The sequence below is a fragment of the Erpetoichthys calabaricus genome, chromosome 4, assembly GCF_900747795.2.
Source record: "Erpetoichthys calabaricus chromosome 4, fErpCal1.3, whole genome shotgun sequence".
Classification (NCBI taxonomy): Eukaryota; Metazoa; Chordata; class Cladistia; order Polypteriformes; family Polypteridae; genus Erpetoichthys; species Erpetoichthys calabaricus.
Window position 1 is genome coordinate 157,803,988 of NC_041397.2, and position 24,818 is coordinate 157,828,805.

General features: G+C 41.5%; 1 protein-coding gene across 1 annotated transcript in view; it reads right to left on the reverse strand.

Annotated features, from left to right (window-relative positions):
* Window positions 1-24,818, reverse strand: part of LOC114651160 (glutamate receptor ionotropic, kainate 1) — a 694,443-nt gene that overhangs the window by 222,006 nt on the left and 447,619 nt on the right. The gene's annotated exons all lie outside the window — the stretch shown is intronic.

Consider the following 24,818-nt stretch of genomic DNA (forward strand, 5'->3'; position numbering starts at 1 on the left):
CAAGTTGAATTGTGACATGGAGAGTAATCAAATCACCCAGCCAACATGATTAAGTTATCACAAATTCATTTTGTTTTTTATTAGTGAATTAATGAAATGTAGTTCAAATTACTTACATCCATCCATCCATTTTCCAACCCGCTGAATCCGAACACAGGGTCACAGGGGTCTGCTGGAGCCAATCCCAGCCAACACAGGGCACAAGGCAGGAACCAATCCCAGGAAGGGTGCCAACCCACCGCAGGACACACAAAAACACACCCATACACCAAGCACACACTAGGGCCAATTTAGAATCGCCAATCCACCTAACCTGCATGTCTTTGGACTGTGGGAGGAAACCGGAGCGCCCGGAGGAAACCCACGCAGAAACGGGGAGAACATGCAAACTCCACGCAGGGAGGACCCGGGAAGCTACCCACTGCGCCACCGTGCCGCCCAAATTACTTACAATCTTGAGTTAAAGTAAGTATTATTATCAGTTTGTCAGCACAACTTACTAAACAATGTTTGCAATTCAGAAATGGGTATATTTTAATTTTACCTTGCAACCATGCATTTATTTAAGTATTGCTAAAGGTCCTCTGAATAATTTTTTTTTACAGTAACTATAGTTATTCATCAATAAGAGATGTAAACAACCGATTTTGTAAACAATACATTTGGAATGAAATTTGAGATAGATTTGGGGTTAGAAATAAATTGTATAATCTAATTGAATTTTTGTGATTTTTCTTCTCTGAATTATTCTTTTAAAATTAAACTGTCAGTTTCAGTGGAATTCATACCAGATCCTTAATGTAAAGGGGTTTGTTTTTGCATACAAATCCAAAAAGCATTTTGTCAAGTGATTTACAGTCACTTCCAAGGAAAGGGATGCATAAGTCAATTTGGATATTCCCACTGCATTAGCCAACAAAGTTCTTCTCTTCAAGGGAAATTCTTTTTGGAGTGATGAACTGAATCTTTTTAGTGCTTGATCAATTAATGGGATAAAGTTCAGAGTACATGTAGTACAGTATCAATTTTTTTTTAATTTAAATTCCCAAATAAGAAATGTGATTATTGACTGGGATGTTATATATGTGTTTATTATTACATTGTTTAATTGCCACTAACTCACATTTGTTTATATTGAGGAAAAAGACAGATGCCTCAGAAAATATTTTACTGGTGTCAATAGCTTTTGAAATTTGTAATTTGACTTTTAAAGAGAATGTTGTGTCATTTGCTAATTGACTAACAATACATAATAAATGGATTCCCTTTATATCACCCTCTGAAATGAATGCAGTAAAGGGGTGAGCTGCTAACAAAAATAGAGAGACATAGAGAGAGAGAGAGATAGGACAACTTTGTCTTACTCCACGAGGTAACTCGAATTATGGGGAAGATCCATATTTAATTTTTAGAGAGAGAGAGAGATAGGACAACTTTGTCTTACTCCACGAGGTAACTCGAATTATGGGGAAGATCCATATTTAATTTTTATTGAACAATGTCCATTTGCATATAAAGTTTTGATAGCTTTACAAAAATAATTCCCTTAAACACATTTTTAAGTGATTAAAAAATAAAACTTTGCTTAAGTGACTCAAAAAAATCTAAAAAAAATGCAACTATCATCATTAAATAAATGAGAATAATCTATAAGGTTTAATACCAGTTGGATATTATTTGAAATACATTTGTTCTTCATCAAGCCAAAAAAAAAATTAGGCCAGTATTTCATGCTCCGTTCTCAAATGGTTTACTTAGTTTTTCGGAAAAGAGAATGTTTTCAGTCTCTTTTAATGGATCATCATCTGACCCTGTCCCCCTCCTGTATGGGGTACCAAAAGAATCAATGGTTAGCTGTATTTTGTTTTCATTGTATATGTTACACCTAAGCCACATTATAAAAAAATCATGGAGTGTCCCATTACTGTTACACTGATGATACACAGTTGTAACTCCCTTTGAGATATGGCAGTCCACATGCACTGAAATGCATGTTCAACTGCCTGAATGACATTAAGCAGTGGATGGCTAGTAACTTTTTAAAAATGAATGAGAGCAAGATGGAAATTTTAATTTTGGGACTCCCGAAATGTGTTAATAATGTGACCTACGATCTAGGGCCACTCTCTGGTTATGTCAAGCCCTATGTGAAAAATCTTGCCATTTTATTTGATCATGATTTTAAATTTTATAAGCAAATATATGCTGTGGTTAAAGCCTCTTTTTATCATCTGAGAGTCTTGAGCAAATTAAGGCACATGCTTTCTTTTGGAGACTTAAGACATGCGTTTATTTCTTCTCATCTGTATTATTGTAATGGACTGTATTTTGGGGTTAGTTCTATTGTCTTCAGCTTGTGTAAAATGAAGCCACACATCTGCTAACAAATACAAAGAAATCATGCCATATTACCCCAATTTTAACATCTTTAGGTTGTTTACCTGTGAAAATTACAGTTAATTTTAAAATTTTACTGTTATTTTTTAAAGTTTTGAACAGTTTAGCTCAAGCTTACCTCACTGACCTAATATATCTCTACTGTCCTTGGAGAGCACTGAGGTCAGCCGATAAGCTGTTACTTTCTATCCCAAACAGTCGATTGTGACTGGGACCAAAATGTAGAATAGTTTTACTTTCCATGTTTGATCAGCCCCCACCATTGAATGATTTAAATCCAGGCTAAAAACCCACTTGTGTACTCAGACTTTTTAGGCGTTTTAGTTGTGTGTTTATATGTGTTTTTTCTTTTCTGTATTGCATATATTTTATTTATTTGTTTTTATTCATTTATTTACTTTTAAGGTTGTAAAGCACTTTGGCCAACCACTGGCTGTTTTAAAATTGTGCTATATAAATAAACTAAACTAAACATGGGCTAGTATTTTATAGTCATTATTTACTAAACAAATATGACAGCAATTATCAATGGGATTCAGTTCTCTTTTACAGCAGGTATAGAAATTAGCATGATTAACCCATGTATCATTGTACCAGAAGTGGTTCCATGTTCTAAATATTTTTTTATTCTAGTGCAATTCCATTGCAGCCAGGGAACATATTGTTTTTCATATTCATAATAGAGTCAGTAATCTCTTCTTTAGTTATTACTTTATCAAGGACCATCCTATCTTATTTTTTATTATTGTACTGCAATTCCGAATGGACTTCAAAAATGAGAAGCTGATTCTTCTGAATAATTTGATTTATATAAGCTGCTATAAAAATGTATATAATATAAACAATATTTTAGGATGAGTTGGAATCGTTCCATTAATTACTAAAAAAATGAATAGTTGAGTTTTTAATTGTGTTTTTTCTAGTCTAAAGAAAAAAGGTGAATTCTGTTCCACCTTTTCCATTTGTTTTTTATAGGTTTCTTTACTTGCTGAATTGTAGCAGTGCCCAGTTTTGCATGTTAGTTGCTTTTTTTCCAGCTGTACATAGGTAAAAGTGAGTGTTTGAGGACTGCTGAAAAAGGTATTGGCATTACATTTTGCAGTGGAGTAGAATGTCCAAGACAGTAAATAATTAACAAGCTTCTTGGAGACTAATCAGAAAAAGTATATGTATTTCCTTAGTGAGAAGGAATCAGAGTGTAAAAAATCTTTTTCAATTAAAGCAATACATAGTAATTATTTGGAAAGGTATTATTTCTAGTAGGAGAGCGATGGCATACATATTCATTTATGAGGAATATATTTTTTTATATAAAGGAAGCAAAAAAGAGGCATGGTGTTAGGAAAACAGCAACCTAGGTGTGCAATCAGGAGAAAGGGAAAGCAAAGAACACACAAAGGCAGTCAAGGTATGAGAAAATTATAGGTGTTTAAAGGAGCCTGTAGGTGTTAAATAACTGCAGCAGTTTATTTAAATTTATACTTAATTTCTTTAAATAAGGCAATTTAAATTTTAATAAAAAGGAAGCAGATCAATTGAGTAAACAAACTTTGATAATCAGGCCAAAATAATGCAAGTTCTGTTTAATGTTGGACTTTTTGCATAGTGGCTTAGAAGAGTCATTTCTTCATTAGGTAGAAATAGGTGGGTCACAGGTGGAAGGTAAGAGTACACTCTGTTGAGGGACATCAACCCCAAAATTGGAAATATCAAAAAGTTTTCAGGACTTTGTACAGCAAGACAATGACTGAAATCTCTTGAGGTTGTAAGCAGGTATCAAGAGCTCCAGCAAGTCACCTTAAAACATGACAATGAAAAGGGAGAGAGGAAGTGATAGAGGTGGACTGTTTCTTTAGGGGTAATAAAATGCAGGTTTGCTCCAGGCACAGAGAATTTTTAATGGAAACTTCTGGGTTCACAGGTGGAAGAACTCCCTAGAAGGGCAGATACGTTCCTGGCCAGGTTAAAACTAATTATATAAAAAAGGGCAGGCTGTCCATTTTGTAATCCAAATCTAAATCGTTACGTGCCAAGCTTAGGTATAGAATAGACAAGGTAGTCTTCACTAAAACTCTGCCTGTGCCACACTGCACTCCTGGTAAGACTGAGTAAATTAAGTTTTAATCCACGCTCACATCTTTAATGTAAAAATGAAACCAACTCAAGGCACTGCTATGAAGTCCAACCCATAAGAATGGTGAGATCAATGGTGTCAAATTCTGCATTCAGATTTAATACAACAAGAGCTGATATATTTTACCAAATGCACTTTCTGCATTGTGATTTGGTTGGAAACCTTACTAATACTTATCTTGTGTCGCAATAACGACCATGAAACATTGCGAAGGGTTGGGGCAGCCACCCATTTAATAGTTCCCGGCTGCAAAATTGATTCAAAAATAGCGACATGTTTATTCAACAGTATCCACAACAGAACTGATTCTCTTCAGGCAATATGGCGGCTTTAAAGGCCAGCAAAGGAAGTGATGTCATCAGCACCGGAACCGGAAGGGACGTCATTGGCTGCCACAGAGCCAGGCGGGATTTCCCTAGACTGGTCTGCAAAAGAGCGAGAGGGAAAGTTAGTGCACTTCGCCACCCCCTGGTCTGGCATGGAATTACATGTATTCAAGCCCTTTGGTTGTCTCCAAAACACACGTGTGTGACAGGGCCCCCCCCTTAGCCCAGACCCGTCGGGTCAGGCGTTCTGCACCGAGAGGTCGTGAACGTGGGAGAGAGCATCGCCGTTGGCGTGGAGAGAACCCTTCCGATGAATGACCAAAAACTTATAAGGTTGTAAGTCAAGAAACCACCTCGTGACTCTAGGGTTAGACTCCTTATGCAGGGCCATCCACTGTAAAGGTGCATGATCCGTGACAAGTGTAAACTCCCGCCCCAAGAGGTAGTACCTCAACTGTGTAATCGCCCACTTAATCGCAAGAGCCTCTCTTTCCACCGCCGCATATCTGGTCTCGCAATCCAGCAGTTTCCGGCTCAGGAACAAGACGGGGTGTTCAGCACCGTCAACGCTTTGGCTCAACACGGCTCCAAGGCCTGTGTCCAAAGCGTCTGTCTGGAGGACAAAGGGAAGTGAAAAGTCAGGTGCCTTTAAAACAGGTGCTGACGTCAGGGCCCTTTTTAAGTCACTGAAGGCTGTCTCAGTCGTCTCAGTCCATACCACAGTGTTAGGGGCCCTCTTCTTTGTTAAATTACTGAAGGGCACGGCTCTCTCCGAAAAGCGTGGTACAAACCGGCGGTAGTACCCTGCTAAGCCGAGAAATGCCTAGACTTGCCGCTTGGTTCGCGGACGGGGCCATGTCAAAATGGCTTCTACTTTAGAGCACTGCGGCTTCACATTACCACGATCCACCAGGTAGCCCAAATATTTGGCTTCTTCCAATCCAAAGAAACATTTCTTTGGATTGATTCGAAGACCGGCTTCACCTAGCATCCGTAATACTGCTCGGACGTGCTGTAGGTGTTCCTTCCAGGTGCTGGAATAGATGACGATGTCATCCAGGTAGGCAGCACTATACGTGTTATGGGGGCGGAGCACTTTGTCCACCAGACGTTGGAAAGTTGCAAGAGCCCCATGTAACCCGAATGGAAGGACACGATACTGCCAGTGCCCACTAGGGGTGCTAAACGCGGTTTTACCCTTCGCGGAATCCGTTAAAGGAACCTGCCAGTACCCTTTAGTCATGTCAAGAGTGGTCAAATATTTAGCCTGTCCATGCCTCTCGAGGAGGACGTCCACCCGAGGCATTGGATAAGCATCAAAAAGGGAGACCTGATTAAGCCGACGGAAGTCATTGCAAAACCTCCAACTCCCGTCGGGCTTAGAAACCAAGACAATTGGGCTGGACCAGGGACCATGACTCTCCTCTATGCCTCCTAGGTCCAGCATGCGCTTGATTTCCAGTTCCACTTCGGCTTTCTTTGCCTCAGGAAGCCAATAAGGGCGTTCTCGGACGATGACCCCAGGTTCAGTCACAATATCGTGGGCAACCAGAGAGGTCCTTCTTCGTCTACCACCTCGCGGACGGACGAGATAACTGCTTCGAGCCCTCGCCTCTGTCGGTTATTTAAATTAGACCCGAAGTTAAGTGTGTTAGTTTGAGCGAAGAAGGAGCGGGGCTGGCCGGAGGAAGGGTCAGGGTCCCTTTCCCTCCACAGCTTCAGCAGATTCACATGATATATCCACTCACTCGGTCGACGATTTGGTTGTTTCACCAAATAATCGACGAGTCCTTTTCTCTCCTTAACTTCGTATGGTCCTTGCCAATGGGAAAGTAATTTAGAGTGAGAGGTGGGAACCAATACCATGACTCGATCCCCCGGTTCAAACTCCCGAAGCGTCGTGCCACGGTCATAATAATGGGCCTGTGCTGATTGCGCCTTCTCCATGTGACTTTTTAATATGGGCCTAATTTTTTCAAATCTATCGCATAATTGCGCGATACATTCCAGAATATCAAGGGAGGGACGAGCCTCTTCTTCCCAACCTTCTTTTAAAATGTCCAATATGCCCCGGGGTTGTCGTCCATATAATAATTCAAAGGGTGAGAACCCCGTTAAGGCTTGAGGGACTTCCCTGTAGGCAAAGAGTACGAGGGGGAGGAGTTGATCCCAATTCCTCCTATCCCCGCTGACCACCTTGCGAAGCATCTGTTTGAGAGTTTGATTAAATCTCTCTACTAAACCGTCGGTTTGAGGATGATACACCGCAGTTCTCAAGTGCTTTATCTTCAGTAACTTGGCCATTTCCCTGAACGTTTCCGAGGTAAACAGAGTCCCTTGATCCGTAAGGACTTCTTTAGGGATCCCAACTCGCGCAAAGACCTCCATCAGTGCCCATGCGATTGCTTTAGAATTGGCTGAGCGCAAGGGAACAGCTTCTGGAAATCGGGTTGCATAATCTACGAGGACTAATATATATTTAAATCCTCATGCCGAGGCTTCCAGGGGTCCCACTATGTCGACCCCTATCCTTTCAAACGGGACATCAATTAAGGGAAGGGGAATAAGAGGAGTACGGTCCCTCCTAGGAATTTGCCGCAGCTGACATTCAGGACATGAAATACAGAAGTGGCGAACCTCCTCATTTATTCCCGGCCAATAGAAGCGGAGCTTAATGCGCTCTAGTGTTTTTTCGGTGCCCAGGTGGCCTCCTAGGAGGTGGGCGTGTGCTAACTCACAAACTTGCCGCCGGAAAGTTTGTGGGATTAGCAACAGCTTCCGCACTCCCCCCTCGTGCTCACTAACCCGATATAATAAATCATTCTCTAGAACAAAGTGGGGTCCTTGTGGCATGGGCTGATTGGTGCGTTGGCCGTTGGCTAAGACAACTGCATTCTTAGCAAATTTAAGGGAATCGTCATTCCATTGTTCCCTTTTAAATGAAGCTGGTGTTTGTCTATATTGAAAGCTTAGATCTGACAGAGAGTCTGATCTGACCTCAAGGGGCGGAGAATCAACCCGTTCTGGCGAGACACGGACAGATGACGTAATGGCCCACGACGGTCCAGGAAGTTCCTCATCCTCCTCTTGGTCTCCCATACCTCCCTCCACCGGCTGTGTACACGGTGTGGAGACAACCTGAGCCGGGGGATTCCCGTCTGTAACTAGGCCCAAATTCAATTTAGGAGAGATCAGTACTTCACCGCTTTTAATATCAGACCAGTCCCACCCGAGAATCACAGCGCACGGTGGATTGGGGAGGACTGCTACGACAAGTCATTTAAGTGATCCTCCGTGGCTGATGAAACACCGAGCGGAATTATAGGAGCGGACATCACCATGCACACAGGTAATTCTGGTCTTTATCTTTAACCATTGTCACGGTAGTACATATCGGCGGGCAACAATAGAAATGTTGCTGCCGGAATCAAACAGAGCTTCTACTTTGAAACCATTTACAATGACTTCTCCCTTATGAGCCATTAACAAGGGGTTTGAAAGCGCACACAACCTACCCCTCTCTCTCCACTTACATTCCGCCTCACTCCCGAGTGAGGCCCGCGCCCGCGGAATCGGGGACTCCGGTGCAAACTCCGGTTTATGCCGAGAGGGCAGAGTAGGAGGGACATAATCTCTACAGCATCCACCTAAGGACCGTTCTGCTCTCCCAAATTGCGAGAGTGTCCTCGATGTTTCAATGAGCTCAATGAGTTCAAGAGCGTTGGAAAATTCTCCCCAAACCGGCTGGATGAAATACTCAGGGAGGCCATTTATAAAAAGGAAGCAGGCCACTTTCTTTACTAGTTGGAAGGTGGTGCATTCACTTAGTTTCAACCAACAAGCCACCTCTTCCCAGAGAGCATCCAACTGCTCTTGGGTAGACCGCTCAGGGTCAAATCGCCATGTTTGCAATCTCCTCACCTGCTGGTTTAGGGAATCCCCACTTTGTTCTGGGGCCTTAGCCCTGGTGGGACAAACAACTCTCTCCTCCGAGAGAGCATAATAGGTCCCTTTAGCTTCCCCCATAGAAACCAGCCCACGTCTGTGTGTCCCATCGACACTCTCCCTATTAAGTTTAGGTGACCCAAAGTTAGACAAAGGGAGCGGAGTCTGCACTGGTTCTTTCCGAAATCCGAGACGCAACCCCCACCCGAAAGCTCGGCCCAGGTACTCTCCCACCTGGATATGATTCAGGTCCGGTCCCGTTCCCTTCAGGGTTTCTTCCATCCTGCCGCCTACGCCAGTGTCGCAATAACGACCATGAGACATTGCGAAGGGTTGGGGCAGCCACCCATTTAATAGTTCCCGGCTGCAAAATTCAAAAATAGCGACATGTTTATTTAACAGAGTCCACAACAGAACTGATTCTCTTCAGGCAATATGGCGGCTTTAAAGGCCAGCAAAGGAAGTGTTGTCATCAGCACCAGAACCGGAAGGGACGTCATTGGCTGCCCCAGAGCCGGGCGGGATTTCCCTAGGCTGGTCTGCAAAAGATCGAGAGGGAAAGTTAGTGCACTTCGCCACCCCCTGGTCTGGCATGGAATTACATGTATTCAAGCCCTTTGGTTGTCTCCAAAACACACGTGTGTGACACTTGAATAAAATTTTTATTCAAGTAGTCATTTAATTGTTGTAAAACAGATTTTTCTGGAATCTAAATAAAAAGCTACTACAGATAGGTCTAAAATTATCTAAGAGAGAAATGTCAAGAATATTTTTCTAAAGTAGTGGCTTAACTACAACAGTTCTTTCGAGGATCAGACAAAATGCCAGTGCCCAACAAGCAATTAACTATATCAAATACACTTTAAATTAAGGAATCACAGATGTCTTTAAAAAGTGCCTGTAGTGCCTCAGGTAGACAGATACACATATACACACACTAAAAAGAAACAAATTTTAAAAAGAAAAAAAAACTTCTATCATGCCACCTGGGTTTTACTTAGTTTGGTAAAATCCAGATTCAACCGTGTTCTTTGATGTAAAATACATTTATTGAACAGCAATATCATTAACATGTCTTTAGTGCTCAATAGCTACTATTCACCTCCCCATAACTTCTACAGTCCCAGCATTCCCTGTGCCATGCTTTACATATACATATACACATCTCACCACATCTCCCTCTTTTGAGAAATACCTTTGAAACTTAATATACTTGCAGATAGTTTCCCAAAGTTCAGGACATAACAAGGTCTCTTTTCTTTTGTGGAGTCATAAACATTTTGTACAAAACAACTACTCACAATATCGCACAGGGGGTTTGATTACCCTGCCACAGGAAGCAACCTTGAACTCTTTTGAGTGTTTCCAACACCCAGGGTAGGTGAAGAGTTTTCTAATGATGTTGATGTAGCAGGTGAGCCAAGATCCTCCAGTGGAAAAGGTAGGCTACCTTCATCCTATCTGTCGTCTCTTGCTGCACTGGTACTAAGTGAACATGGCATCGGCTATTGAGTAGTACCAAGCCATTATTTGTTTGTACCACAAAAATTACCTTTTCTCTTGATTACTAAGATAGGAGTGTGCATGCAGAATATCTTATAAAAAAAAACTGTCCTGTTCAGATATCTCTTTAAAAAGAAAAGATGTGTGATTGCAGTTTTTTCTCTACAGCTGGGAACCTTGTATGTATTTGTCTTCCCATTGAAGGCAAAACTCTGCTTGACATTTTTTGGAAGAATTAAGTGGATAGGACTGGCGAGCTTTGCTGAGGTGATTGGCCTGTTCTCGTCTAGATTGCTAAAATGTTCTAAAGGGCAAAGCCGTAACCACTACGCCACAATGCTTGCACATCTACAACCTGTATATTAATTGGCATAATAAACTGGTCCATTCTTTGAAAAGCTAAATATTTCACATTTTGGTCCTGCACAGGTGAGTTACATCATATTGGGTCTTTAGGGTGTGTGTGTCATCCGTTCAGTCGTTTCCGACCTTCGGCGATTCTATAAGCTAGCTCTCCACGCTTTTCAATCTTGCACAGCTTCTTTGAGCTGTGTTATGCTCATGACCGTGTCTGCTTTGATGGTGTTAAGCCAACGAGTCCGCTGGCGGCCAGGTCTTCTTTTGCCGCTTACCATCCCTAGCATGAACGATTTTTCTAGCGAATTTGATCGCATTATACGGCCGAAATAGGTCAGTTTGAGTCTAGTGATTTTCCCTTCTAATGAGATATCCGGCTCTCTAGCACTTCTTTGTTCGTTACTCTTGCTATCCATGGAATGCGGAGTAGCTTTCTCCAGCACCAAAGTTCAAAACTGTCGATTTTCCTTCTGTTGGCTTTTTTCAGGGTCCAACTTTCACATCTATACATGGATATTGGAAAAACAATTGCACGGACTAGCCTTCATTTAGTGGTGAGGCTGATATCTCTGCTTTTCCAAATTTTTTCCATGTTCAGCATTGTACTTCGACCGAGCGCTATCCTTCTTTTTACCTCTGAGCAAAGTTCTCCGCCCCGGTTGATGTTTGAGCCTAGGAAAGTAAATTCCTGAACACATTCTATTTCCTCATCGCCGATTTTTATTTTGATGTTGTTGACTGTGGTCGCCATTATTTTCATCTTTTTTAAGTTCAATTGCAAACCCATTTTTTCGCTTTCGTGCTTGATTTTCATTATCAAATCCTCAAGTCCCTTTTTCGTTTCAGCCAACAAGGTAGTGTCGTCAGCATATCGGAGATTATTGATGTTTCTTCCGCCGATTTTTACTCCAATTTCTGACTCCTTCAGTCCTGCCTTCCGCGTGATGACTTCCGCATACAGATTAAACAGAAAGGGGGAGAGGATGCAACCTTGTCGCACTCCTTTTCTACAGTGGAACCATTCAGTGTCTCCGCATTGTGTCCGAACTGTGGCTTCCTCCTCAGAATATAATGATCTGATCAACTTAAACAGATGCGGTGGTACACCCAACTCTTTTAAGGCTTCCCACAGTTTCATATGGTCAACACAATCAAATGCCTTTGTGTAGTCTATGAAGCACAGGTAGATCTTCTTTTGATATTCCCGACATCTTTCAATGATCCAACGCAGGTTTGCGATGTGGTCACGAGTGCCACGTCCCCGCTTGAAACCTGCTTGTACATCGGGCAATTCTGCCTCGATTGTTGACCTCAGCCGCTCCTGTATGATCTTTAGGAGCACTTTGCTCGCATGCGGGATCAGAGCTATTATGCGATAATTCGAGCAATCTCAGGTGTCACCTTTTTTCGGTAATGGGATAAATATGGATCTTTTCCAGTCCCTCGGCCATTTGCCAGATTCCCAGATCTTTTGACACAGGGTCGTGATGACTGCCAATGGTACAGGGCGCAATAATTCCACTGGGATGTTACCTATGCCTGGAGCTTTGTTCTTAGCAAGCTGCTTGATGGCCAATGCAACTTCAGCTTCCAAGATCGGTGGTTCTAATTCCAGCACGTCATCGTTCTGCAAAGTCCCGGGTTCATTTTCGCATGCGTACAGCTCTTCAGTGTATTCTTTCCACCTGTGCCTTATACCTTGCTGGTCGTATGCTTCAGTTCCGTCCTTGTTTTTGATTGTTCCTTTATGAGCAGAGAAAGGCATTCGGACGTTCTTCTCCTGAGCGAATAGATGCCTCGTGTGACCTTTCAATCAATTCTCCTCGAGCTTTTTGCAGCGCTCATTCTAGTACACTTCCTTATCTTTCCTGGCAGCTCTTTGAAATTCTATGTTCAGCCTCCTCATATTATCTCTGTCTCCTGCAGCTTTAGCCGTTCTCCTTTCATGGGCAATCCTAAGAGTTTCCTCCGTTAACCTTTTGCCTTTCTTTTCTGGCTTCTTATTTGGTATGTACCTCTTCGCTATTTCTGTGATTGTTGATTTGATGTCATCCCATAATTCTTCTGGTGGTTTCTCCGCCGCATCAAGTAATTCAAAGTGATTTTTTACCTCGATGGCGTATGATGCTGGTATTTTCGATATATCAGATTTTTTCGGTGGTGCATGTTTTTTGATGCCACAAAGTCTCACCCGGATTTTCGATACTAGCAGTTCATGGTCTGAGCCGCAGTGTGCTCCAGGGAATGTTTTCACAGCAACTACGGAGCTTCTCCAACGCTGACTGAAAAGAACATAATCAATCTGGTTTCGATGCAATCTGTTAGGTGAAGTCCATGTGTATAGCCGACGCTTTGGCTGCATGAACCATGTGTTTGTGATTCTTAATCGGTTTTCCTGGCAGAACTGAATCAGGCGTTCCCCGGATTCGCTCCTCTTGCCTAGTCCAAAACTGCCAACAATGTCAGATTCTGCTTGCTTGCCTACTTTCGAATTGAAGTCGCCCAAAATGTAAGTGACGTCTTTCTTCGGTGTTTCATCGACAGCTTTTTGTACTTCAGAGTAAAACCGCTTAAGTTCTTCTTCTGATGCGTCCATTGTAGGAGCATATACCAGCAAAATCGTGATGTTCATTGGCTTTCCACGCAGGCGGATGGACATTATGCGTTCGCTAGTTATTTTGAAACTTTCTACAGCCCGTGCAATGTTTTTCTGAGCAATAAACGCTACCCCATTCTTTCTGACGTTGTTGTGACCAATAATAATAAAAGGTGAAATTGTCCGATTGAAAATTACGCTGCCAGTCCAGCGTAATTCGGTGACTCCGAGGATATCGATTTGGAGCCTGTCCATTTAATTTTTTACAATGTCTAATTTTCCTTGGTTCATACTTCACATGTACCTAGTAGCAATTTTGAGCGTTTTTTTAAATCTCAAGCTGTTCCGTTCACCGCTGGTCACATTAGCACCTGGGCTTCCCGGGGGATTTCCCCCAGGCACGTCATAATTGCCGCGGTCACTAGTGTCCGGCCTTTGCTCTTCCCCAGTAGCTTTTTGGGTATCTGCCGGCCTGGGGGTCCTTCCTTTGGGCACCATATCTGAAACGTTCGAGAGCATATCCATAGAATTTTCTTGGCAACAAATTCGCGAAGTGGGTTGCCAGGTCCTTCTCCGCTACCCTCCCCATTTTCCTGGGCTTGGGACCGGCGTATAGGGGTGACCTATAGGGTCTTTAGGGTGCATACACATAACCAACATTGTACACACATGAAACCAATAGTATTCAAGCATAAAACCGACATGTCACCAACATGAAACCAGTATAAGATGTGCATGAAACTAATATAGTGCACACACATATTCATTGCTAGACCAGCATACCGGTAGTATTTGAATGCAAGCCAATATAGTTCATATGCAAACTGACATCATGTAAGCACAAACCAATGCAGTTCAATAATGAAACCAATACCAAACACACTGGAACCAGTGATATACATGTGAAAATCAATACAGTTCATTTGCAAACTAGTGGTATGCATATACAAACTGATATAGGTAATGCACAAACTGATAACATATGGACACGAACCAATGTAGCTTATATGAATGAATGAAACCAGTATAGTACACACACACAAATATTCATAAACCAATAGTGTTCACATGTAGACCAACAGATTATGGACAAAAATTAGTTCAGATGCAAACAAGTAGTATGCATATACTGTACAAACTAATATAGTTCACGCACAAACTGATAATATGTGGACATGAACCAGTATAGTTCATATGAATAAAACCACTATAGTACACATATAAACGAATTAAGTATGCACACAAACCGATAGTAAATATACATAAAACAATAATTTTCACATGTAAACCAATAGATTATGCACAAAAAGGCACAATTTATGTCCTGTTTGGCTCTCATATTTATTACTGACTTATTTTTCCAAATAGCAGCAAAGTGTCCCATTTTATTGCAATTTCAAAAGTTCTTGTTATAAGCTTAACAGTTTCTCTGGCCTTGTAGCCTGTTGCAACTTGAAAAGCATGCTTTCTCCATCGCTGTTTGATCATACTGTCCCTTCTTGCTGTTCTGCCTTTTTTCCTCCACTGTGCTGCACTGTTAGTGCCCAGGCGGCCACGAGCTCTGAATGGTGTGCAACTTTCAACACTAGATCCATAGTTAAATCACTTTCCAGCTGCAATTGCCGTTAGACTTCTCAGTCTGCAATTCCTATCATGACTATCTCTAATTTGCTCTTCTTCACAATACCAAGCTTGTATTGTTAAAGCAAGCCCATACAGGTTTCTCACAAATGCTTCAGCAGTCTCTTCCAGCCTTTGCAAACCCTGAAGAAAACATGGTCTTTCAAAAATGATGATTCTGCATGGCATAAAATGTTCATTGAAGTTTTCTACCATGTCTTCCAAGATATTGACATTCATCACCACTGCAAAAGTGAACACGCCAGATATTGCCTCAGCCTCTTTCCCCATCAGCATAAATTAAGCCATTAACTTGCACCTCATCTTCTTCTTTGTTCAATATTGTGGCAATTATGAAGCGTAAGAAACGCTGAATCCATGTTGGACATTCCAAATTTCAATATGTCTTATGTATGTCTTTCATCAAATAGGCATTGTGTTTTTGTATTTGTGTCTTTACTTTAAGACAACTTTTGACACCATGTCATGCCACTTAGGTTTTACTTAATTTGGTCAAGTCCAGACTCAGCTGAGTTCTTTGATGTAAAGAACATTTATTAAACAGCATTAGAACATTAGAACATTAGAACACTCTAGATGAGAACAGGCCATTCAGCCCAACAAAGCTCGCCAGTCCTATCCACTTATTTCTTACAAAAAAACATCAAGTTGAGTTTTGAAAGTCCCCAACGTCTTACTGTCTACCACACTACTTGGTAGCTTATTCCAAGTGTCTGTCGTTCTCTGTGTAAAGAAAAACTTCCTAATGTTTGTGTGAAATTTACCCTTAACAAGTTTCCAACTGTGTCCCCGTGTTCTTGATGAACTCATTTTAAAATAACAGTCTTGATCCACTGTACTAATTCCCTTCATAATTTTAAACACTTCAATCATGTCACCTCTTAATCTTCTTTTGCTTAAACTGTATAGGCTCAGCTCTTTTAATCTTTCCTCATAATTCAACCCCTGTAGCCCTGGAATCAGCCTAGTCGCTCTTCTCTGGACCTTTTCTAGTGCTGCTATGTCTTTTTTGTAGCCTGGAGACCAAAACTGCACACAGTACTCAAGATGAGGCCTCACCAGTGCATTATAAAGGTTGAGCATAACCTCCTTAGACTTGTACTACACACATTGTGCTATATAACCTAATATTCTGTTGCCTTCTTAATGGCTTCTGAACACTGTCGGGAAGTCGATGGCTTAGAGTCCACTTTGACTCCTAAATCCTTCTCATAAGGTGTACTCTCAAGTTTCCGACTGCCCATTGTGTATTCAAACCTAGCACTTTTTACTTCCTATGTGTAATACTTTACATTTACTGACATTAAATTTCATCTGCCACAAATCTGCCCAAGTCTGTATGCTATCCAAGTCCTTCTGTAATGATATAACGGATTCCAAATGATCTGCTAATCCACCTATCTTGGTATCATCTGCAAACTTAACCAGCTTGTTACTTATATTCCTATCTAAATCATTTATATATATTAAAAATAGCAGTGTCCCTAGCACTGACCCCTGTGGAACACCACTCTTAACATCGGCCAGTTCTGATGAGGTTCCTCGCACCATCACCCTCTGCTTCCTGTGTCTGAGCCAATTCTGCACCCATCTAAAAACATCACCCTGAACTCCCACTTCTTTTAATTTGATGCCCAACCTCTCATGTGGCACCTTATCAAATGCTTTCTGAAAGTCCAGATAAATAATATCATATGCTCCACTTCGATCGTATCCTTTTGTTGCCTCCTCATAGAATTCCAGCATATTAGTAAAACACGACCTCCCTCTTCTGAACCCATGCTGACTGTTCCTAATAACTCCTGTCCTTGCCAGGTGTTGCTCAATTTTTTCCTTAATAAATCCTCCCATTAATTTTCCTGTGATGCATGTTAAGCTTACTGGCCTATAATTGCTTGGATCTGCCCTGTCTCCCTTTTTATATAATGGGATGATATTTGCCATTTTCCAGTCCTTCGAAATCTCTCCAGTGTGCAGTGACTTCCTACAAATATGTGTCAAGGGTTTATATATGTACTTGCTAGCCTCCTTAAGAACTTGAGGGTAAATATTATCTGGTCCTGGTGATTTGTTTGATTTCAGCTTATTTAATCTGAGCAGCACATCTCCCTCTACAATTTCCAAATCCCTCAGTGCCTCCTTAGTAGTCCCTATTACCTCTGGGAGGTTATCCACTTGCTCACTTGTAAACACCGCAGAAAAATGTAAGTTTAGGGCATCCGCTATTTCACTGTCTGTATCTTTTAATTCCCCATTACTATTTCTGATGCACTTGACATCCTCCTTGACTGTTCTTTTACTACTAAAATACTGAAAGAATCTCTTAGGATCATCTTTTGCCTTATCTGCTATATTCCTCTCCAACTGTCTTTTAGCATCCCTGATAGCCTTCTTAATGGTTGCCCTCATGTTCTCATAAGCTCTACGATTCACTTTGCAGTCATTAGTCTTATATGCCTTATAAAGCAGTTTTTCCTTTGCAACTTCTTTTTTAAATCTTTATTAATCCACCATGGAGTTTTTTTTAGTTTCCTATTAATTCCAAATTTAGGTATGTATCTGTCGTGCATTAAATGTAAAACATATTTAAACCTGTTCCACTGCTCCTTGACTGTCTCCACACTTAAAAGCTTATCCCAGTGTATCCTATTTAGACATTGTCGCATCTGCTCAAAATTAGCCCTACCAAAGTTCAACTTAATCATTTTAGTCTTTGCATCTGTACTCTTACAAAATACTGAGAATTGTATTACATTATGGTCACTTGACCCTAGTGGTTCAATCACCTCTACACCCCAAATTCTATCCTGATTATTACAAAATACTAAATCCAGACAGGCTTTGTCCCTTGTTGGTGCTTTTACATGCTGTGTTAGAAAACAGTCACTGATTACTTCTAACAACTCCTGCTCTTGTGCTCCTCCATCTGCAAGGTTATCCCAGTTAATATTTGGATAATTAAAGTCCCCCATGACTATAATATTTTCCTGTAAACTTGCCTTTTTGATATTACTAAAAAGATGTGTGTTGAAATTACTGTCTGAATTGGGTGGTCTATAACACACTCCTAAAATAAGGTACCTTATGCTTTCCTGATGACGCTAGATGTCCTCACTAAGATGGGGCTCATCATCCAACTGAAGAGGACTTACATTTAAATCCTGTTTGGCATAAACAGCAACCCCACCTCCTTTTCTGTTCTGTCTATCCTTCCTAAAAAATGTGTATCCCTCTATGTTACACTCATCCCCATCTTTGTTATTTAGCCAGGTTTCCGTTATTGCTATAATTTCATAATTATGCTCTGCTACATACAACTCCAACTCACTTACCTTATTTTTGATACTTCTAGCATTAAGTCAAGCTATTTTTAATGTGTTACTCCTTCTACATTTAAATATTTGCTTAGAATTTACATTACTATGCATTTTTATTTCTACACCATTGTTTGTTCTTCTATGTATAGATCTAAACCTGGCCTGTCCTAAACTCCCTGCCCTACCATTCCCTAGTTTAAACAATCCTCAACTAGCCTACTCATACACCTCCCCAATACATTGGTGCCCCTCCAGTTCAGATGTAACCCGTAACGGCAGAACAGGTCCCATCTGTTCCAAAAGGAGTCCCAATGCCCCATAAACCTATACCCTTCTACCCTGCACCAAAATTTAAGCCAAGCATTAAGCCTTCTAATCTCCTCAATCTTACCTGGACTGGCGCGTGGCACAGGCAGAACTTTGGAGAAGACTACCTTGTCAGTTCTGCTCCTCAGCTTGGCATCTAACTCCTTGAATTTGACACTTGTTTAGATCTCTTGTAACTTCAACAATCTTAGCAATCCCTTTGCCAAGCCTCATGGGACTTATAGTGCTTATAAACTAAATATAGACAGTGTATTTACATATGTACGCTGCTGCAGCAGGACCAGAATCTGCTCTTTTGTATGAGAAGGAACAGGAGGAGAACTGCCAGAGGCCTACAAAAAGACCTCCAGCTGGCTACTTGTGTGCATGTTTCTAACCAAACTGTCAGAAACAGACTCCATGAAGGTGACATGAGGGCCAGACGTTCTCTAGTGGGACCTGTGCTCACAGCCCATCACCGACAATACCATAATTGGTTGCTGTGCCAGTGGTGCCCCTTTCTCTTCACAGATGACAGCAGTTTCACAGTGAGCACATGTAACAGACATGAGACTGACTACTTTTAGGTACCGGGATGAAATCCTCAAAGTAATTGTCAGACCTTATGACTGGTGCAGTGAGCGCTGGGTTCCTCCTGGTGCAGGACAATGCCTGGCCTCATGTGACAAAGGAATTGATGCCATTGATTGGCTTGCATGTTCCTCAGACCTGAATCCAACTGAGAACCCCAGGGATGTTATAGATTGGTGCCTCTGACGCTACCAAGTAGCACCACAGACTGTCCAGGAACTTGCTGATGGCCTGATCCAGGTCTGGTTGGAGATCCACCAGGACACCATCCAGTAGCTCATCAGGAGCATGCCCAGACATTGTCAGAAGTGCAAACAAGCACACGTGGGCTACAGATACTACTGAGTCACATTATGAGTTACTGTGATGAAATTCACATAAGTTGGATCAGCCTGTTATTTAAATTTTTGACTTTGATTTTTGGTGTAATGTTGAATCCTGCTCTCAATGGGTTGGCAGTTTTGGATTCCATTGATCGTTGTTACATCATTTTGTTCTCAACTAATTACACAGTATTACTCAGTAAAGAGTTTCCACTTGAATATTTCATTCATCTTGATCAGATGTATGATTTAAGTGTTTCCTTAATGTTTTTGAGCAGTGTACATATACACAGCTCACTACACCTTCTGACTTGGCAGTGTCAGTCACAGTGAGTCATTATGCAGGTGTATATGGTGTTAAGTGACCAATTACTTTAGGAGGATCAGGTAGGCTTATTTTACAAAAGGACTTTTACTGACTGTGTTCACTAGTTTGTTATACCACATCTTTATTTGAAAACTAACAGTGTCAGATCGGGGGAGCGTGAATGTGACTGAGAGAATAAATCTAAAAAAAAAATGCTAACTTTTTACAGGTATCATAAATTTACACCGGCTGTTACAGATTCATATCAAATGTATGTTTTTATTATAAAACAGTAATAAAAACAGCAGCTCACTACTCAAAATAGTAAATGTTGGGAGGACCCAGGGTTGAACCTGCAATCTCTTGATTATGAGACAGTGGTTGTTACTGCTGCACCTGCCAAGAAGACAAATCTACTTTGTACTCTAACCCCCGCACATTGGAGACAGCAGCAGGGTCTAGTTATTGCTGAAGTGCCACATGGGACTGATTATGTGCACTAATACTTGTCTCATTCTTGGCAGGAATAATTAAGAACTCCATTTCCTATTTCAGCATTAGACTGCCCCTGGGATGACGTCACTTCCCATTGATGACCTGCCTCTTCCTTCCCTCCCAACCATACAAACCCGATAATCCTCCTGTTCTTCAGTCTAATATTTGACTCAGTCCGAAATGATTACTCTCTCTGCTAATCAAAGCTATTTTGCCTTACAGCATTCCAGATAATATACGGGGCAGATTCCCCCAAACCTTTACCTTGTTCCCTTTGTTTTCTTACAGTGTGTATTTGATATTTGGACTTCAGTCTTCACACATTATGCACTTCATGTCAACATTTTGTCAATTATTACTAAAACGTGAAAAAAGTTTCTGTTTTAGTTATGTGTTCAGCATTTCCTGCAATCCTACATTTACATAGATCATTGTAGACATGGAACACACATGAAATGTAGGTATTCTAAATGACAATATATTATTTACCCTATACAATTCAATACACCTCACACCCAGATAAACAGACTTGAGCTCTGAGAATGTTCTGTGCGACTTCAGCTGTGTCAGTGGGGGATGGGACAGCAGGCTGCTTGCTGCCTGTGCTGCTTGACACATTTTTAAAACAAAGGCACTGATGAAGAGGTGCGAAGGAATTTAAAGGGGCTCAGGATTACGACTTTTTTCGTAGGCTTCAGGGATTCTAGTGTTAAAACAGCGACAAGGAGGGTGGCCCGTCTAGATAGTATTTGACAATAACCAGGATATAAATCAGGGTTTAGAGGTAATTGAAACACTGTGGTAAAGTGACTATACAGTAATCCCTCGCTATATCGTGCTTCGCCTTTCGCGGCTTCACTCCATCGCGGATTTTATATGTAAGCATATTTAAATATATATCGCAGATTTTTTGCTGGTTCGCGGATTTCTGCGGACAATGGGTCTTTTAATTTCTGGTACATGCTTCCTCAGTTGGTTTGCCCAGTTGATTTCATACAAGGGACGCTATTGGCAGATGGCTGAGAAGCTACCCAACTTACTTTTCTCTCTCTCTCTCTTGCGCTGACTTTCTCTGATCCTGACGTAGGGGGATTGAGCAGGGGGGCTGTTCGCACACCTAGATGATACGGACGCTCATCTAAAAATGCTTAAAGATTATCTTCACGTTGCTACCTTCTGTGCAGCTGCTTCCTGAAGCGACATGCTGCACGGTGCTTCGCATACTTAAAAGCTCGAAGGGCACGTATTGATTTTTGATTGAAAAACAAACTCTGTCTCTCTCTCTCTCTTTGTCTGCTCCTGACGGAGGGGGTGTGAGCTGCCGCCTTCAACAGCTTTGTGCCACGGTGCTTCGCATACTTAAAAGCCAAACAGCTCTATTGATTTGTTTGCTTTTCTCTATCTCTCTGACATGCTCTGCTCCTGACGCGCACTCCTTTGAAGAGGAAGATATGTTTGCATTCTTTTAATTGTGAGACGGAACTGTCATCTCTGTCTTGTCATGGAGCACAGTTTAAACTTTTGAAAAAGAGACAAATGTTTGTTTGCAGTGTTTGAATAACGTTCCTGTCTCTCTACAACCTCCTGTGTTTCTGCGCAAATCTGTGACCCAAGCATGACAATATAAAAATAACCATATAAACATATGGTTTCTACTTCGTGGATTTTCTTATTTCGCGGGTGGCTCTGGAACGCAATCCCCACGATGGAGGAAGGATTACTGTAATATAATTCACAGTGTTTTGACAGAGGGGTGTGCCACTGTCCTATAAGCACGGGAAACTACACCGGGTCCTTGGTGGGGGATGGAGCTATTGGCACTTAAAGGCTTGTGACATTCACACATAACAGCACAGGGTAGTGTGCTTAAACAAATACAAAATGTAACCGTAGCAAGTGACCATTAAAGATGGGTGAAGTTTGCATTTATTACTACTGTTAGTGCAGAGACCTCAAGAAAGACTCAATGGTGACGAGTTTTATGTTTCATGTTGTAGAATAGTGCCCTGTTTGGATTATGATTGCAGGCTGCAGTTTTTAATGCATTATTGGAAAAGGACCTTAAGAGGTACTAATAATGTGAAATTAAAGTACAGTATGACTGGAACTGTGCATATCAAGAATCAGAAGGAAATGTTATGAGAGATACTGATTCAGGGATTTAGAAGTGGAATCCCCAGTGTTAAAAGCACCTTCTGGCTATATATTCCAATGAATCTGAATTTCAGATTTGAGTGGAGCAAGGGTTCAGTTGGTGGTATGATGAAATGCAAAGGTGCTAAGAGAGAAAGACAGAGAGAGAGAGAGAATGGGAAGATGTGTCAGTAGGTGGAGGTAGTATTCTTCTTTATCTCTGTAACAGCTGTAGAAATATTTATGTATTAGATGGGGAAAATGGCACAAACATAAATGTTCTTATACAAAGCTGATAGATCAGTGAAAATTTAAATCAATGATGCTATTTACATATTTATAATTATCCATATTACTAAACGAGAATGGCAAACCGGATATGGACGCAGGGACCTGCCCGTGGACGCAAAAGACATAGTGCGCAGGCGCCAGACAAAGCCCCCCCTCCAACGAGAATGTTAAACCGGATATGCCCATAGCACACAAAAAAAAAGGAGTCAGACACAGGCGCCACACAAAGCCCATAGCACACAAAAAAGAGGAATCACACCCACGCCCCAGAGTGAAACGGGACAGACTACGGAGTACACACACTAACATAAATAAGAAATGAGACACAAAGCCCCCCTCCACAGGAAAAGCCACCCTCCACTAACAGAGATAAGAAATGAGGCAACGCATAAGAAATTATGCAACGCGCCCATAGCACACAAAAAAAAGGAGTCAGACGCAGGCGCCACACAAAGCCCCAGAGTAAAAGGGGACAGACTATGGAGTACACACACTAACATAAATAAGAAATGAGACACAAAGCCCCCCTTCACTAACAGAAATAAGAAATGAGACAACGCGCCCATAGCACACAAAAAAGAGGAGTCAGACGCAGGCGCCACACAAAGCCCATAGCACACAAAAAGGAGGAGTCACATACATGACCCAGAGTGAAACGGGACAGACTACGGAGTCCACACGGTGTCACCCATCAAGCCCGAGATTACAGCGCCCAAACCCAGAGTAAAACGGGACAGAATACGGAGTCGAGAAAGGTTCACAAATCAAACCCGACATAATACGACACCCCAGAGTAAAACGGGACAGACTACGGAGTCCAGAAAGGGTCACAAATCAATTGGAGTACGGAAAGCGCCAGACAGTACGCAAACACACTACACATGCATGATCCACGCACCTCTAATAACCCGCAAGCAAAAACACGATATAGTACAGAAACCCCACAAATACGGACTCCACAACATATTTGAATCACATTACAGTGATACAATCACACAAACAAAAGGAGTCAGCGCCCCACCCCAGAGTAGAACGGGACAGAATACGGAGTCGAGAAAGGTTCACAAATCAAACCCAACATGATACGCCACCCCAAAGCAAAACAGGACAGACTACGGAGTCCAGAAAGGGTCACAAATCAATTGGAGTACGGAAAGCGCCAGACAGTACGCAAACACACTACACATGCATGATCCACGCACCTCTAATAACCCACAAGCAAAAACACGATATACTACAGAAACCACACAAATACGGACTCCACAACATATTTGAATCACATTACAATGATACAATATTTACAGTGCAACCACACAAGACACAGGCCCAACACCTGATGGGCAATAAGAATAAACGAACACTCCGTATTAAAGGTTCGTCATCCTCACACGTGAAGACTATATAGCATAACTTAATCATCACATTACAGTCATACATTTTTAACAATTCAACCACAGAAAACGCTACGTATTAACAATAAGTGCAATCCATTATCCATGTTACTAACGCTAATCAAGGAAGAACTAATGTAATTGCGCTCACGCCTCCAAAACAATAGACCAGATACCACTGTTAACGCGACGGGCTATATTATGTCCAAAGAATATTGATGTGGATCACATAATTAACCAAGTCATTACATTACTACCTGGAGAAAGCCGCCTCTTTCTAAGTACTGACAAAATTGATTCTGCAGACGACATTGAACATCTTAATTTCCCTTTACAATATCTGAACACTATTAACCCAGCCGGATTGCCACAACACAATCTTAACCTTAAAATCGGAACAATTGTCATGCTATTAAAAAACGTTAATACTAGATGGGGTTTATGCAACGGTACACGTTTAGTCATCAACACCATGTCAAACAATGTTATTGAAGCAAAAATACTTACAGGATCACATACTGACAATACTGTTTTAATTCCTAGAATTCACCTTACAAGTTCTGCCCTTGAATTGCCATTTACACTTGGGCGACGCCAATTTCCCAGTAAACCTGCATTTGCCATGACAATCAACAAATCCCAAGCACAGACCATGGACAAAGTTGGTATATACCTCTCTGAGCGCGTATTTGGACATGGACAACTTTATGTAGCCTTCTCATGAGATCAGGCGTTCATCTGACATTAAACTTAAAGTTATAAATA